Source organism: Lactuca serriola, chromosome 9, assembly GCF_051521515.1.
Source record: "Lactuca serriola cultivar US96UC23 chromosome 9, Lser_US96UC23_V15, whole genome shotgun sequence".
Taxonomy (NCBI): domain Eukaryota; kingdom Viridiplantae; phylum Streptophyta; class Magnoliopsida; order Asterales; family Asteraceae; genus Lactuca; species Lactuca serriola.
The window spans coordinates 207385719-207402454 of record NC_136416.1 but is presented as its reverse complement, the minus strand read 5'-3'; the positions used below and the strand labels follow the sequence as shown (position 1 = coordinate 207402454).

At 33.8% G+C, this 16736-nt stretch overlaps 1 long non-coding RNA gene across 1 annotated transcript; it reads right to left on the bottom strand.

The window, feature by feature from the left end:
- Positions 1-4619: 4619 nt before the first annotated feature.
- LOC145072391 (uncharacterized) lies at positions 4620-5450 on the bottom strand. The gene is made up of 3 exons (XR_013691002.1): positions 5369-5450; positions 5214-5285; positions 4620-4739 (listed from the first exon to the last, which is right to left on the bottom strand). It is a non-coding gene; the product is annotated as an uncharacterized LOC145072391 (long non-coding RNA).
- Positions 5451-16736: the final 11286 nt, after the last annotated feature.

Sequence of the window (16736 nt, the reverse complement as noted above, 5' to 3'; positions counted from 1 at the left end):
TAACGAATCAAATTGCAGAAACTATAACCTTATGAATACGTATGAAAAACTGAAAATTCGTAAAAAGTGATTTTAAGTGAAACAGTTATTCTAGTATCATAGTATGTGTTTACCTGTTTCCAAAAATATAAAGAACGTCCAAAACGGAGTCTGTATGCAAAAGATACGACAATTTTAAGAAAAACAGACAGTAAAACATTGTTTTTATTTAATCGCGTAAAACCGAATCGATCCGTTAAGGCATATACGCTTTGCCGACGGGATTTTCGAGAGCGTTTTTGGACTCGGGTTATAGTCTATTATTTAATTTCACACTTGAAATAATTTTTATGAAAATATTCACAAAAGTCGCGAAAACGGACACCGCGAGCCGTTTAGACATAAAACTTCAAACGCAACTTCCCGGAGATCCATAACTCCAAAAGTTAATCCATTTGATGTTCCAAAATCCTTGAATTAAATCCAATCTAACGGCGCTTTTGGATTAATTTCTCGATACCCAAGTCCCAATTCACCAAAAATGAGTCAACTTTTGGGCATTTAATAAATGGAAGACCATATGTGGGACCCACATGCTTTAGAAGCCAGCCAATACTTCCTTCTCTCTTCTTGCCCACGTGGGTTTCCTTCTCCCTCCCTCTCTTCTTCTTAAGTGCAAGCTTTCCCAAAGAAGTACATACATGGGTGGAAGCATGTCCTAGCAAGGCTTGTGTGCGAGTTCATTTGGCTATAAAAAGGAGCCACTTCTCCTTCATTACTCACACTCAAATTCCTGTTCATTTCCTCTCTCTCAATCTCAATCTTCTCCCTAAACTCTCTCTATCTCTCATTCCCGATTACAAACTTCACCCCACTGCCACCCTCTTATTTCACTTTCAAAACATCAACACCACCTACAGTAGCTTGAAGGAAATGCTTCTCCACCCTTTCTCAATCTCCCCCGCCGCCGTCTTTGCCGAAAACGCCAAGAAAAACCGGCAGTAGGAGGCTGCCGGCCACCACCCACCATCACCGAAGTTACCTGCCACAATGAACCACCACCATCGTCTGCCGTCCCTCTTTGTGGTAAGCTTCCTCCCAAACGCCCCTTTTATTCAATCAAGTTGCTTTCGTCGATTAAACGAAGAATCAAAAGACCATTCGATCGTTTTTTTTATTTTCTTTTGTTTATGACCATCGAAGAAACATGAGGTGTATCACCTCCTATTATGAACAGGGAAAATGACATATATGCCCTATTATGTTTCTAGGGCTTACCTATTTAGCCACTTAACTAATTTTGTCGCTTGATGAGGGAACAAATTATTTGTAACCTAGCAATCTAATCCCTTTCAACTATAGTAGCCGGTTTCCATTGCCACATAAGCGTCCCAACAACCCAAAACCCAAACGACGTCGTCTTGTATTTCAATTTGCTTGGGAGTTCTTTTAATCTAAATATTTAGAATTCAGAAATGAGTCCACAATCGGGGAACACCAGATTTACCCTTGTCCTTTTTCGATCAGATATCAATCAAAGTGTAGTTCTGTGAAGATACAAGATCAAGAACTTGAGCAACAGTGAGATTGGATTTAAAAGGATGATTCCAAATCAAAATCGTTTCGTGAGTAGCAGCAATTTTGATCATATATAGGGTTTTATTTTACCTTTGTATCCACGAAAGTTGAAATATAGGGCGGAGAAGACAGGCGACAGTAGGAGATAGGTGAGGACCAAAGCTCCGCCGGTGACGACAATGGTGGTAGGATTTGCCGATGAGATGGTTTGCATCGTGTTTGATGCAATCGGTTGAAAACACACATCGTGCTGCTATTTGTTGTCATTTGTTGTTGGTAGTAAGGGTTATTCACCATGGACTTCGGACTGCCACCTTCGAAATATCCACTAGCATCGATGGCACCGCCACCGCCATTCATTCTAGCACCAGCGGGAAGTCATTGAACAACTTGCATATTCCCTTGATTTTTGTTATTTCCTCCACGCCATTCGATTCCACTTGTTTTTTGATTATAGAAAAAACGCTTATGTCGAGGAAAAGAGAAACCCTAGCAAAGCCTTATTACGGGTTCAATTCCATATTTTTGAAGAAGAGAAGAAAATGGATGTTTTCTTAAATGTAATACAAACGACTGTAAACGTTTCAAACATGGAAAACAAAAATACCAAAGTAGATGACCCCTTCATTTTGCCCAAAAGGACCTAATCGACCCGACAAAGTGTAATTTGTTCCCTTATAAAGCCACAAAATAAGTTAAGTGACTAAATGAGTAAACACTAGAAACATAATAGGGCATCTTTGTCATTTTCCCTTATGAACACAACTGAAAGCAAACCGCATTACAAAATAAATATAATCAACCCCTCAACTTTCGGACTTGTACGACTTTAGCTATTCCCTTGATTTGAATTAATTATTTTAACCCTCATATGATAAATAGTTACAAATCTGGTCCTAAGTCATTAAACTATCAATTAAAAGTCCACAACTCACCCCTCACTCGAAAATACCTTACAAACCAAGTCCAAATCAGCAAACTTTTATTTTATTTATTTAAATTACACCCCTCCTTGTGATTTATTTGCAAAATAAATCCAAAACTTAAACTTAGAATCTAAATAAATCATTTTAGTCCCTCATTTGATAAATATTGACAAACTTAAGACTTGTCACTCAATGTGGAACGAAGTATGATTGACTTCTTGATTTAACCATTTCTTCAATTCTTAATTCATCTTCTTAGACATACAATTGTACTAAGATTTACTTAGAGGATTAATTGCGATATGGATCTTAATCATTAAGACCCACTACTAGAAAAACAGCCTTTTACGACACTCATTGCGCTTCGTAAAAGGCTCAGACGACGCGCAAATGCGCATCAAGGAAGGCCCTGTCATAAAGAGAGACGACGCTCATTTACGACGCGCAATTACAGTGCGCGTTTACGACACGCAATGCGTATCAAGGAAGGCCCTTTCATAAAGTAAGATGACACGCATTTGCGTGTCATAACCTTACGACGTGCGTGTTAATGACACGCAATGCGTATCATTAAAACCCCTGTCAAGAAAGGCCATGTCATAAATGAAGATGACACACATTTTTGCGTATCGTAAATTTAAATGTTTAAAAAAATCTATTTATATATTTATTAATTTTTAAATTAAATTTGCATTTACTGTCTCATAATAGAAATAAAATACCAGATAAAAAATACAATCCATTGCATAAAATTTAATGTCATACAATTCTATTTCTTACAATATATAAATTTGCATTCATCTAATCTACTCTGTGTTTCATACTAACAATTGAAATGAAGAATGCAACACTTGCATTTGCAGTATCTTATCTCTTTCAGCTTGAGCTTGCTTTTCCTCTTCTAACTCCAAAGCTATTCGCTTTCATCAACCGTGTAAACACAACACAAAATCACTTGTCATTTTCATTCTACTTTTAAAATTAATTCTTATTAGGACATTCTACTTTTAAACCTACCTATCTATCAATTTTTTCAAAGAATATAATTTATAATTTTTTTATGGAAAGTACATTGCTATTTCTTGAATATAAGATGTTACAAATCAAGAAACTTGCATGGACTGCTGACCACCATGAACCTGCAAGACACGAGACATCAAATAAATCAAAATTAAATTTTGATTTTTTTTTCCTTTCAGTAACGATTAACATTTAACAAAAAAACAAAAGGCCAACCCACTCCCTTTGCCTCATTCCAGCTAACCCACTCCCTGGAAACAAGAAAAAAATAAAAAAATATCAACCAACATTTTACTTATATTTGCTGAGAGGTTTTCATATTGATTTATTTATTTGTTAATAAATAGTTTACATACTACACCTATGGTATGGATTTAGTATTCAGGGGAGGATTTACTATCAAGGAAAATGTCGAGGGTAAATTGTTCATTTCAATATTGGATGTACCAATACCTTTCTACGAGTGATTGCTAGCCACTCTTCATCATATTCAATCTCATATCGAGACCCGATTCAACTTCAATAATCTGTTGAAATCATAATTGGAAAATAAAAATCTTTTAAAAAAGTCAACGAATAGTCAACAAGCAAGAAACTTAGTGACTTGACCTCCATCTGGATGTTGAACTAAAGCAGCAAATTTGCAATGTAAATGAGCAGAAAACCCTAGAAAGAATTTTAGTATAATGTTACGATAAACAAAATAAAAAAAAAGTAAATTGCTATTTTAAACATGTGAAGCATTATAACACCCTGCTCTGTGACAATTCCTTTGACCTGTCTACCAAGAATTGCACGTGACTAGATGCCTCTTTCAGATTGTGGTGCTTTGTCATCAGCAGCCTCCTCCTGACCCAAATAAAAATTATATAAAAAAATGGAAGTCAGAAAAGATGACATCAGCAAGTGAGGTTTTATTATGTTATAAAAAAATGGAAGTCAGAAAAAACTGTAAGCATGGTGACATATTTAACATAAAATGTTAATTTAGTGACTTAATAGGCAATGAAAATAGTTTTTTAGCCAAATTAATGAAAATGAGACATTTGGTTGCTATAATACCAGTCAAGTAATCCAAGATAAAAAGAGTTAACATCAATTTCACCTAGCAGCCTTGGCAACTAGGTGAAATTGATCATTAAACATTCCTAGAGAATAGAAGTAGCTTTCTCAATTGCTTAGAGCATGACCCTGATTCACCTTCAAGATTTGCATTGTCACATGTAAGGTCATCACCTGTGAAATTAATCATTAAACATTAGACATCGCTTGAATTCTAAACTGAACCATTAACAATTTAATATGATCCAAACTATGCATGAAGTATCATGTGACTTGTGTTCAACCAAACCATTAATCAATCAATACATGACACTCTACAAGCACCACAAAATATAGAATTCAGGTGCATGTCGAGTGTCGACATTTAATCATTCATATGACCTGGAAAATAATTATAATAAAATTGTGCATGAAGTTTCCATATCCACACTCAGAAAGGAAAAAAGAAAAAAATAATAATAACAAACTTATCTCCTCAAATGAGGGAAAAGTGAACATCTGGAGAGGGTCCTAACGGTTTGAATGGCTAATACCTATACTGACGACTTGTCAAAAAATTAATATGCTAATATAATCCTGCCATTTTTTATTATTATGAATGATATAAATTAACATACAAAAATATTTTAACAACTTTGGCCAGCTTACCATTAGTTCATGCAAAGGTATATTCACCTTTGAAAGCATGATCTCACAGTTGTATGCTCGCCTATGATCAATCTGTAACAAGGTCAAAAAAGTCAAAATTATATATAAAAAAATATACATTAAACTATGACAGATAGTATATTACTATATATTACCAGTTGAACTTTTTCTGGTTTATTAGCAATTGGAGCAGATTTTGATTTTGCAGCATTCTTGTTAGGGGGAATTGCAGCTGAGAAAAGATTCTCAAGTTCTGATATATCAATCTATGGTGTCCTAATTAGTAAATCAACAATTTAGATATTTTGTCAATTTATGCTAGGAAACAAGCACAGATTGACAACCCTAATAGCGAATTATGAAACTATATTGCGCCAAACTTTATACAATTTGTGACTTCAAGAATTTAACAATTTAGATATTTTGTCAACAAGGAAAAATAAAAAAGGAACATAAGTTTCCTTTTACTAATTGTTCAAACTTTTGTGTAAGAGTACATTAATTGTAGCAAGTGTACGACCCATGGAAAATATGAAAGACACCGTTTTGAATATTTTACCTTCTCTGAATCTAACTGATCCTTGTAAACAGTTCCAAATCCACCATTCTCTTAACAAATCAGCAATCATGAAGTTCTACTTAGATGCATCAAGTTGACAAAATGTAAAGCTTCTGGCCACATTAGTTCTCTGGCTACACCACGCCTATGTTTTTCGATGTGTCTGCATAAACAGGGGTGAAAATGTCTTTTGATCATGAAAAGAGAATGGGAATGACTTACATTCAATGCTAATAACTAAGAATACAATGGTGGGAATTGTTTATCCTAAACTAAAGGATATTGAATCATGAACTTGGACCTTTAGTTGTGGGCCCACCCAAAACTGCCATTACTCTAGCCCCTGAACCAGGAACACATACTCCCTAACAAATGAGAAGTTATGGTTAAAGTAGTTCCAGTGAACCTTAATGCCTTTTGGTCTACAGGAACTGGCCATGTATATTTTTGAAACTCATCCAATACCTAATATGATATCAAGTTAATGACCTGAATACCTGCTAAAATAAAAAAGACCAAACAGAAGAGGAAAAAAGTAGAAAAGGAAAACATAATTAATGACCTGATTTCCTGCTAAAAAATGCAAACAATAAGACACATTTTATTGCTGCTAACTAAATTTTAAAATCGCAACACACTTGTCCCTATTTATGGATTATGGAATTAATCTAGAAATAGATACGAGTGTGTTGCCCTTTGTTACCTTATATGGGCAGTGTTTAATTATTGAACTGAAATTGGGAGCATATCTGACTTTATAGCCCCAGTACATTCCTACTTCTTCCCTAGGCCTGGACCATATGATTCAGCACTATAGTTTAGAATATTTGTGCTTAATATTATCTAACAAACATATATAATTATTGAAATCTCTTGTTGGAGCTAATGGCCATGCCTGGTATAAAAAAATCTCATGTAAATCCAAAAATACATACAATATTACACTTTCATATTGTTAGGGACTTTGATTTTGATTTCAACTACAGATACGGCCTCTAGTTTGATGCATCAAGATCTTGTTAGAAAACATAAAGGATTTAAGTATTAAAATGTGTTGTTGTCTAATATCTATTTAATCACAACAATATTACTTTACAACATGATAAATTGATTAGTCCACGAACGAGTATTTAGTCATATTTTCTTTTAATTGTCAAGTAATATGAGCAAATAACTAACTTTGTATTCTTACATAGACTATCATACGGTGAATTTGGACATTAATTCAAGGTGCCTACTAACTTCCCTACTGTACTTTAGACATGGCGAACATATTAGTTCAAAGAAAAAAAGGATGAAGTTAACCATATACAATGAACTCTTTAAGAAAATTTTACACTTGATACAAACCAACAAAATGATTTCTTAAAGAGGAATAGATAATATAGAAGTTGTTAGTGCAGATGTGAACCAACAGATCAAAACATGGACATAGAAGAAAAAACATGAAAACAGGGGATAACAAGATTGATTGGAGCCTTAGCTTTATTAGGTGGAGAAACTAGTTCTCGAACTAAATTACAAAACAACGCATCTTCTAATTTATACTAACATAAAAAGAAATTCAATCAAACTAAAATATTGGAAGAAAAACTACTGAATAAAAAAAACTTCCGAAAATGCCCCTTCCCTTTATTCTAACTTACTCCAACAGAAGGATCATACTCAATATTCAACGTAAATGGATTGTTGTTAACTTAATTAGGAGTTAATACAACTTACTATCACAACGGTTTATTCAATCCAGAAATTGAACAGACCTTATAAATTGATTAAAAAGTAAGGACTTCATAATGAAAGTCATGGATTTCCCATTACGTATAACATTTTACAAATTTGCCCTCATTTATTTTTCCCTCCATTTTCCAACTATTTTTTATCCAGAAGAATAGTGGATGGGAAAATAGAAAGAAATAGAGGTTATACACATAAAGTTTAAGTTAATTTATACTCCTTCTGTTAAATGATCGAGAGTGTGCTAAAGAGCTATTACATAATGTTTTTCCAAAGAAAGCTGCAAACATTGACAGAAAGCCTTATTTTAAATTTAATATTTGGTTGGTGGACAAATTTAAATAACCTTTAATAATGATAAGAAACACAAAAAATATTAAACCTACTTCATAAGTGTGAGGATTGATGTGTAGTAAGCATAAATATTGATTCATACCCTTGTTTGTTTGACAAAATTTGAGCAAAACATCAAGTAATTAAAGATAACTTCAACTGAAAAATAATAAGAAAATAAATTAAACAATAGTAAGTTATTTATTATGTAGTTGAAGTTCAAGCTGTTTGATGCAAAAAAAAAATTAAAACTATAACAAACATAGAAAGAAAAAAAAAGAAACCAAAAACAAAACCAAATTTCAAATATTATAAACAAAGAAGTCAAAACTATGAGGTTGGAAATCTGGATTGAGGTTCACATACCATTTGAGAACTTTCATGTTTTCAAGCTAGCTGGCCTTCGCCATTATTGTGTCGTCTACATCATGTTTCCATCTATTGGTTAACTCCTTGGAGGCCTTCAATGACTCATCAGTGGTTTCGTATCTAAATATGCATTATTAGTGATGTTATGATTAAACAATATCAAATTTATATCACTATGTTATATTAAATATTTTTCAACAAACCATTCATGCATGACAATTTTTGAAAATCAGGAATTGTATTCAGTATATTCAATGGGACAAAATCTGCAAAGATTAACCCATATAATGAAATAATTAAAAACAAAAATGAAGTCAAAATAAAAAGAAGAAAAAAAACCCATTACCATGTTGTATAGATAATATCTGACCATTTGGACTGTTATTTTGGATGTAATCTTGCTCGATTCCAAGTCATAAGTCCGCTGCAAGTTGAATCCGCCATCACTAAAATCCGTACCTGGTGCAAACCTTACCACATATACTGCACCAAAAAATAAACAATTTTATTTTAGGTTATTGGAGATTTCAAATTTCAAACAACAAAAAAAATTTTGTTACTAGATACACAAAGGAAGGGGGTTGATAAGATTGATCGACATTTATATAGTTAATCAAATTATAAAAGAACTTTAGTAGAAACATCAAGTACTTATAAATCAAATGGCAAAAAAAATTAACTTTAATGAAACACGAAAATCTATTAAGGAACATAAATAACAAGATGTCTTAAAAAGCCACAAAATTGAGAATGAACTATACAAATTGGGGAATCGAATTAAAAATCAACTAATTTGATGTTTAGAAAAGAAAGGTCAATTTCAATTTTCACATTGCACCCTGCACTGCACTCAATATCACTCTCATATTTTACAAATCAAGTAATCATAAAACAACAAAAAAGGACAGAGTTGACTCGCCTAAACTGTTGATGATACCCTAGTAAAAGAAGCAAGTTTTTTGTCCACCAGGCTTACCGCTAGAGACTCGCAAATTTTCTCAGCAATCTCTTCATCCTGTTCCAAAAGGGTACATTTGTCATTTTTAACTAACTACTTCATACTTTATCCAAGAAACTTTATATTGAGAATGAAAAAATTTCAGCATACCACATTCTTGGTTATAAGCCTGTCTTTTAGACGCTTCAAAGCCACTTCAAGATCTGCCTTCTCCAAAATTTCCTTCCCAACAATGTTGAATCAACAACTGTATTGTTAAAATAGCTGAATGGATAACAACATCTATATGGATAAACTGTTGTGTACATCAACTGTGATTCCTTTTGTAGACTGAATGACCATTTTACCCTCACATTCAAAGAAAGAAAATCAAATTTCACAACATTCATCAATTTTTAAGGTGATAGGAGTTGTGAGGAAAAAACAAGTTAGTATATTAATACATTAAACCAGATTAAGCTATTAAGGCATTATGTCCAGATTAAGTAAAAACAACAACCATAAATACATGTCTAGGTTAAGTGCTTAACTCATTAAGCCCACCAACTTGCAAATGCTAAAAATGAAAATAAATAAATAAATAAAATGAAAACCCAGAAATATTTGGAAAATGGAAAAGATTTATAAAACTAGGAACAAGAAAAGCAAGATAATATACTCAGAGTCTTATGAGCCTTGTCCAGTTTCCAATAGGATTAGGGAGAGAGAGATGTGTGCGAAGACCATCGATTCAAGACAAAATACAATTTACAATCCAGAAATATTTGCAGAGGCCCTAATGTTCTTACAAACTCTTCATATTATCAACAATAGTAAAAAAATAAAACTTATTACCTGTTTGGGATTGGAGCTGTAAAAGCTAGAATAGGAGGAAGATGATGTAGAACACCAGCCATAAACTCTCCTCTAATTTTAGACATTCCATGTCTTGAGGACCTATCAGATTCAATAAATTATACCCTACAGGTTAAGAAACGGATATATTAAGAACCAAAAGATGCTTTTAGTGAGTCTAACAAGATGAAGTGATTTCAAAGAGGTGATGTAAGTTTCATCTTCATACTAGACTATGATCAAGCTAACTTATTACTGTCTAGAAATTAACATATACATATATAAAATCAAAAACGAAAATCAAATAAATTGTGAAGAGATCGAAGAATTACCAACACAGGGTGCTCTTGGTTAATGATGGAATTACTATGGTCGAAGGAAGGGACAACGGTGGCTGGTAGGATTCCAGTGACAAGTGAAGAGGTTCCGGTGGTGGTTATTTATGCAATAATTCTCTCAAATCAAGTAGACTGTTTCAGTAACAGAGATTTTAAACAAAGAAAATTAGGGTTTGTTTATCTTTAAAGAAAGGGAAAGAGGAGGATGTTAGATTACCAAACGGAGGTTCTTGGTGATGAAGTCGGAGACAGGGTGGGCGACGCTGAGTAGATAATGGTTCTGTTGAAGATGAGGCACATGGCCAATGGTTTTGCTGAAGTCAGACTTGAACGTTAAGGTTTTGTTGGTTGATAGAGATCATTCGATGATGGTGTAGCTGTGAGAGCTGCTGGTGTGGCAAATAAATTCATCAGAAGTAGAATTGATGAGTGGATAGGGCTTGAGGACGAGGAAATAGGGCAGCACCAGCAGAAAAATGCGAGAGAGGGAAGTGAAAATGAGAGAGAGGGAACGCGAGTTCTTAAGAAAATAAATTATAGAACGATTACATGATTTGTCGAGGTGTATAGTAGAGATGGTATTATGATTAGGGTTTGCAGATAGAAGGGAAGAAGAGAATGAAGGGGGGTTTAAAGCGGGCTATTGAAAATTTTTAGAAACGCGCGTTTTGAGTAAAAATATAAAGCGACGCTCACAGAGGACGCTCATTTTAGATAAAGTGTCCTCCGTGTTTTTAATTTTTTTACATGAGACACGAATTTAAGGGCACGCGATAATGCGTGACCTAAATCCTTAAATTTTTTAAAGAGACGACACTTTTCTAATGTCACTCTCTTTTGCGTAACATAGATCAATGAGCGTCATGGTTTGCGCGTCGTAAAAGGTTCTTTTTCTTGTAGTGACCTATCATAAAACATAATAAAAGGTACTCTCCCTTCTTCTTAGAATAGAGAAACTTTTATCTTTCTGCCTACTTGATTCTTCTTATTCGTTCTGCTATTGATTTAAACTCTTTCAATCAATTCAGAATTACACTTAATCTTATAAGTATAATCATATTTACTAAACTTTGGTAAATCATGACGAATATCTTTGTTACTCTTGTGGTGGACTTTATCAACACACAACTTTGTGTACTCGATCTCCTAGTCCTTCACTTGACACTTTGTCAACGAATTAGTCTAATTTCCAAATATGAAATTTCTCATTCATCATGCAACCAAGTTGCGTGATTCCAAATTTCTGTCCAATTGAAACTTGGGCGATGAGAAACTTTCCCTATTTGGTAAATTTTTGACCTTTCCACAAATAATATAATTAAGAATCACATCCATTCATTGTAGAAATATGCAAACATCAATTTTTCATAACGATTTCATTGCAAGGAAATAAATAAATAAATAAGTCATACTAAGATTTATTTTATTCATAAAAGCAGCGGAAAACATTTGTCCTTACAATGCAAAATCAACTGAAAAACTATGTAATCAAATATTCCTAACAACTCTATCATAACTTTCTAAGCTCAAAATCTAATCTTCAAATCCATGCGATCAAGATCCATTTCTTAGTGATTAGAATCATCTTGCTCTTCATCAAGCTTCCTCTCTTTTCACTGATCCTGCAAAACATTCAAATGCAATCTTATCACATCATGTATTAAGAATCAACGAATAGGAACTTAATGGAGTTAGATAGTGGATTTTACCTGAAGCACAGCCATACTCTTTGACTCTCCCATCTTTTGGACTCTTCAGGCTCTTAGGGCAGACTTGTATCCAACGCCCTTTCTATTGGCAGCAAATGCAGGTCGGTTCTCCTAGAACGTCCTCGGAAGCATGGTTGGTTGACTTTCCCAACAAATACGCTCCATTGCTTTGCCAAATCATTTCCGATTCAGCAGCAATGAGCATGTAAGTTAGGTCAATGAGGTTTTCATCATGATCCATCATATAATACTTTCTTTTGAACTCATTATATGATTCGGGAAGTGACTGCAGAACCCAGTTCACAGCCAACTTTTCCGTGAATGACGCACCCAACATCATCAACCTATCGATGTGTGATTTCATTCCTAGAACGTGGGCACACACGGGTTTACCATCTTCATGTTTCATTTCCAATAGGGCTTTAGTGACATTGAACCTTTCAATTCTTCGATCTTGTGGGTTAGGGAGAATAACGGGAGGAGGTGAAGGAAGTGAAGCACGATTTCTTGTTCCTCGATCGAATCGTGGAATATCATCTTCATGTGGAATGCTTGTTCCACGGGATATGGGAAGACCATAGTTGTCGTACTTTGACATCTACAAAACGGGAGAAAACAAATTCAAGTTGGTTGATTGATTGAGTCCTTAATAAATAACCCAAATGAGATATTAAGGCTAGGACCCAACACAATATTCCACAACTCGGGAGAGGGATGCCGTAACCCTAATTGCAGAACATTTGAAGGTAAGTGAATGACGATTCACTAATTTTCCACCATGAAAAACGAAAAAACATATTAAGTCTTAAATGTATTGAAAACTCCTAGATCTTTTGAGATTCATTGAACCTTTTCAATGGCATGTTTAAATCTCGATATGCCCCTCTAGTTTGTGACTGGGATGCCGAGGATCACAAAGCGGGTGTGAATAACCATGCAAATCTACATGGTGCCTTCATATGTTACGGTCACCTATTCGATGTGCCGGTTAACCACACACGCTCCACCGAACTATGACAAACATTAAGTCACCCTTTGCTACCTTTGCTCAGAACCATTTAGTGTGCCAGTTAACCACACACACTCCACTAACGTCTTCGCAAGGGAACAAAGTGTAATTTCATGGATTTGCATCAATTCACTTTTGCCTAAAGTAACTAAGATTGGGAATTTTATGAAAGCATTTAGTTACTTTTATACTTCATTATACTTATAATGGAAGGTTTCTGTCCTATCATACCCATTCGACTAACGACCCTCCACTAGTCAAGAGTGCTGTGGGTAAGAGTGGATACCCATTCAATCGCCATTTTATAGGCAATTTCCTTAAACACCCCTTATAGACCAGCTTCATGAATGAGGCCTACTAACGGTAAGACTGACTTTTACTCATACATATATATAATGTTAGACTTTTAATGTTATATATAGTATAGGGTGTATTTTATACTTTTAAAATACTAATTGGTCTAATTTAATAATTATACTTTTAATTTAATTAACTTGTACACCAAAACTTTATGGATTTACTAAACCTCTTTTAATTATACACCTTAATTAATTAACAAAACCATAAGGGTGTGATTTGAACTTTTCAAAACAATACTAGGGTTTTAGAATTTAACATTCCTAAATTAAACTTTTAATCAACTTTTAAATTCCAAAACTTGAGGGCAAGTTTTGAAACATTTCAAAACATTAGGGTTTAGAATTTAAATATTTCAAAATCAAACTTTTTAATCAAAATTTAAATTCCAAAACTTGAGGGCAAGTTTTGAAACCTTTTCAAAACATTAGGGTTTCAACTATTTAAATTTCAAAACAAAACTTTTGAGTTCAAATTTAAACTATAAAACCTAAAGGGGAAAAATTGAAACTTTTCATAACACAAGGATCAAATAAAAAATAATATAAATTAAACAATTTATTTTATCATTATCTATATTTGACCTAATTTCAATTTCTTGCAAAGTAAGTTACCTAATTAATACAAATAATCAAACTTTATCATATAAGGAAGTTATTATCTAATTAATTGGTAATTATCTTTTGTTTAATCAAGGATATACTCATAAATATGTATAAAATCGGATTTTAATGATCTAAAACAGATAAGGCAAGTATCCATGAGTAAAACAGCAAGAAATCCCGAAATCCCCTCTTTCTGACGCTCGAACTCGCCGAGTACCCTTATGGACTCGCCGAGTAGGAGGGCTACTCGCCGAGTCCACAATGGGACTCGCCAAGTTCATCAGGCAGACTCACAAAATCGAATTTTTCAAGCATGAACAAATAAACAAGGCATCAATACAATAGAAACCAATCTAGGCTCTGATACCACTGATGGGTTTTAGCCATAAGAACTTCCTATGTGCTCATACAAACCCTAATGCTTGGATATAGGTTTCTCTATTGTACATGCAATTCATCCAATACTATAAACCCTAGATCTAATATATGATAATCAATATAACATATGAATCAGGGTTTAGATCATACCTTGATTGTTATGTAGCAATAACAATCTCAAATCCTTCTTGTATTGACTTTAGAAAGCTTAGAGTCACAAATGTCACTCCTCTAATGGTTCACAAACACCAAGAGCAAGAGGATGAAGAAGAGATGACAAGGAGGCTACCCAAAACGTGTGGAAACCCTATAGAACAAGTTCACCACGTTTTTGGGGCTTAAGGGTCCTTTAAATAGTGAGGCTATTAGGGTTATCTAACAAGGAAACCCTAATTCGGATGCTTAGGCCCTAAGCAACCCATGAACCCCTTTCTTAAAGGCCTTTAGACGATTTCTAATGGGTTTCCCCATAGAATTCGTCCACCCCTTTAATATGGAGTCCATTAGCTCAATATTCAACTATCACACAATTGACAGTTCTAGTCCTCTTAAGTTTAATTAATGTCTTTTAGCCACAAACTTAATTCTTATTAATTCTTGACTAATATTAATTAAACAATATGATTTCTCCTTTAATATATTATTCTCATAATATATTAATAAATCATAATTAATCCTTTCTCTCCATAATTCATCCTATCAAGTTGCTTTGGTGAAGGCAACCCAAAAGGACCATGCACCATCGGGTCAAGTACATACCAAAATAGTTATGGACTTAGACACTAATCCAACATCATCTCCATACTTAACTTTACTCTAAGTATAGTTAAATATCTTGGAGAATATGATTGGTGTTCTTTCGTGACATATAGCATCTTAGCTTGATTAAGTATACTCTCGAAGTCACAAATATTTCTATGTGATCCTTGAATAGCAGAGATCAACATAGTTTTTCAATGATCTCATTCATCCAATCATATTTGAATTCAACTTCTAAAGTAGTGTATTCTTATTATAATTCATTCCAAAAAGACTTACCCATCATTCCATAATGAAGTCAAAATCCAATTAAGAATAAAGAACGGAGTAAGAGATAGAGAAGACACGGAATAATGAAGAGGCTAAGAAAGAGTAAGAGAAGAGTATGAGAACTAGAGTATAGGACAGAGAAAGAGTTAAATGAGATGAGAAAGAGTAGAAAGAAGGATTAGAGAAGAAAGATAAAAGAGACAAATAAAAGAAGCAAGAATAGTAGTGTATGCTAATAGAGAAAGATTGGAGATAATAGAGTATTAGAAAGAGAAACAAGAAGAATGAAAAGAAAAGTTATAGAAAAAATCGCTAAACACATAATGTCTGATGTTGTAAATATGTTTTATGTTTTGCAGGTCCAGATAGCAGCATCTGTTGTACCAGAAGAGAAGACAGAAACACAAGGTCAAGACTTAGATAGTCGGTTGTTATTTATTGTATTCTTTGTTCATGTAAATATATAGATTTTTATTGTAAATCCATGATTTATCCCGGGAAGTAAAGTGTTTTAATTTGAGTAGAATTCCGCAATTGTAGATAAAACTCTTATATTTCCCTTAAATTAGATGTTAGAAAATTCTGGTCGTTACAACTTGTATCAGAGTCATAGTTCAAGTGAATTAGGTTTGGTGTATCCATTCCTAGTCTTGAAGTCTTAAACTATGGAAGATGGATGAGAAACATAGAGTATGAGTTGGTTTTGTGATAAACCATGTTAAGAGATCAAGGTACACGTTTGAAGATATGTGAAGATAAAGAACCTAAAAAGTATGAGTTTCGTAGATTGACCAACCTTGAAGGTTTTGGTCCAGAATGTTAGAAAAGAAAAAAAAAATTGTCATTTTGCGAAATGACAAGAAAGGGCCCTCTAGTTAAAGAGATGCCACGAGTATATAGAAAGAGTGATATTGCGGTATCATGAAAGAAAGATGTAGTACAGATGATATGTCCTAGTAGATAGACAATGGATAGAGTATATGACCCAATAAAGAAACATACAAATGATTCAACCTAGAACACTTTGAAAGTAGGTGATAAATAAAAAGAAAGACTTACAGCATGAATTGTAAGAAAGGTTTAAACTATTGATCTATCCCGCCTAAAGAAAGAAATTCTAACACGAGGAAGAAAGCCTACAGACAGCCTAATCTTCATCTCTAGAGGTTTGGAAGGAGATGTCTATGCAGTGACATACAAAAGATTCAACCTAGAACACTTTGATTGGGCATCATAAAGTAAGACTAATAAAGAAATATACAAAAGATTCAACCTAGCACCATATCAACAATTGCCATGTTAAGCATTCAC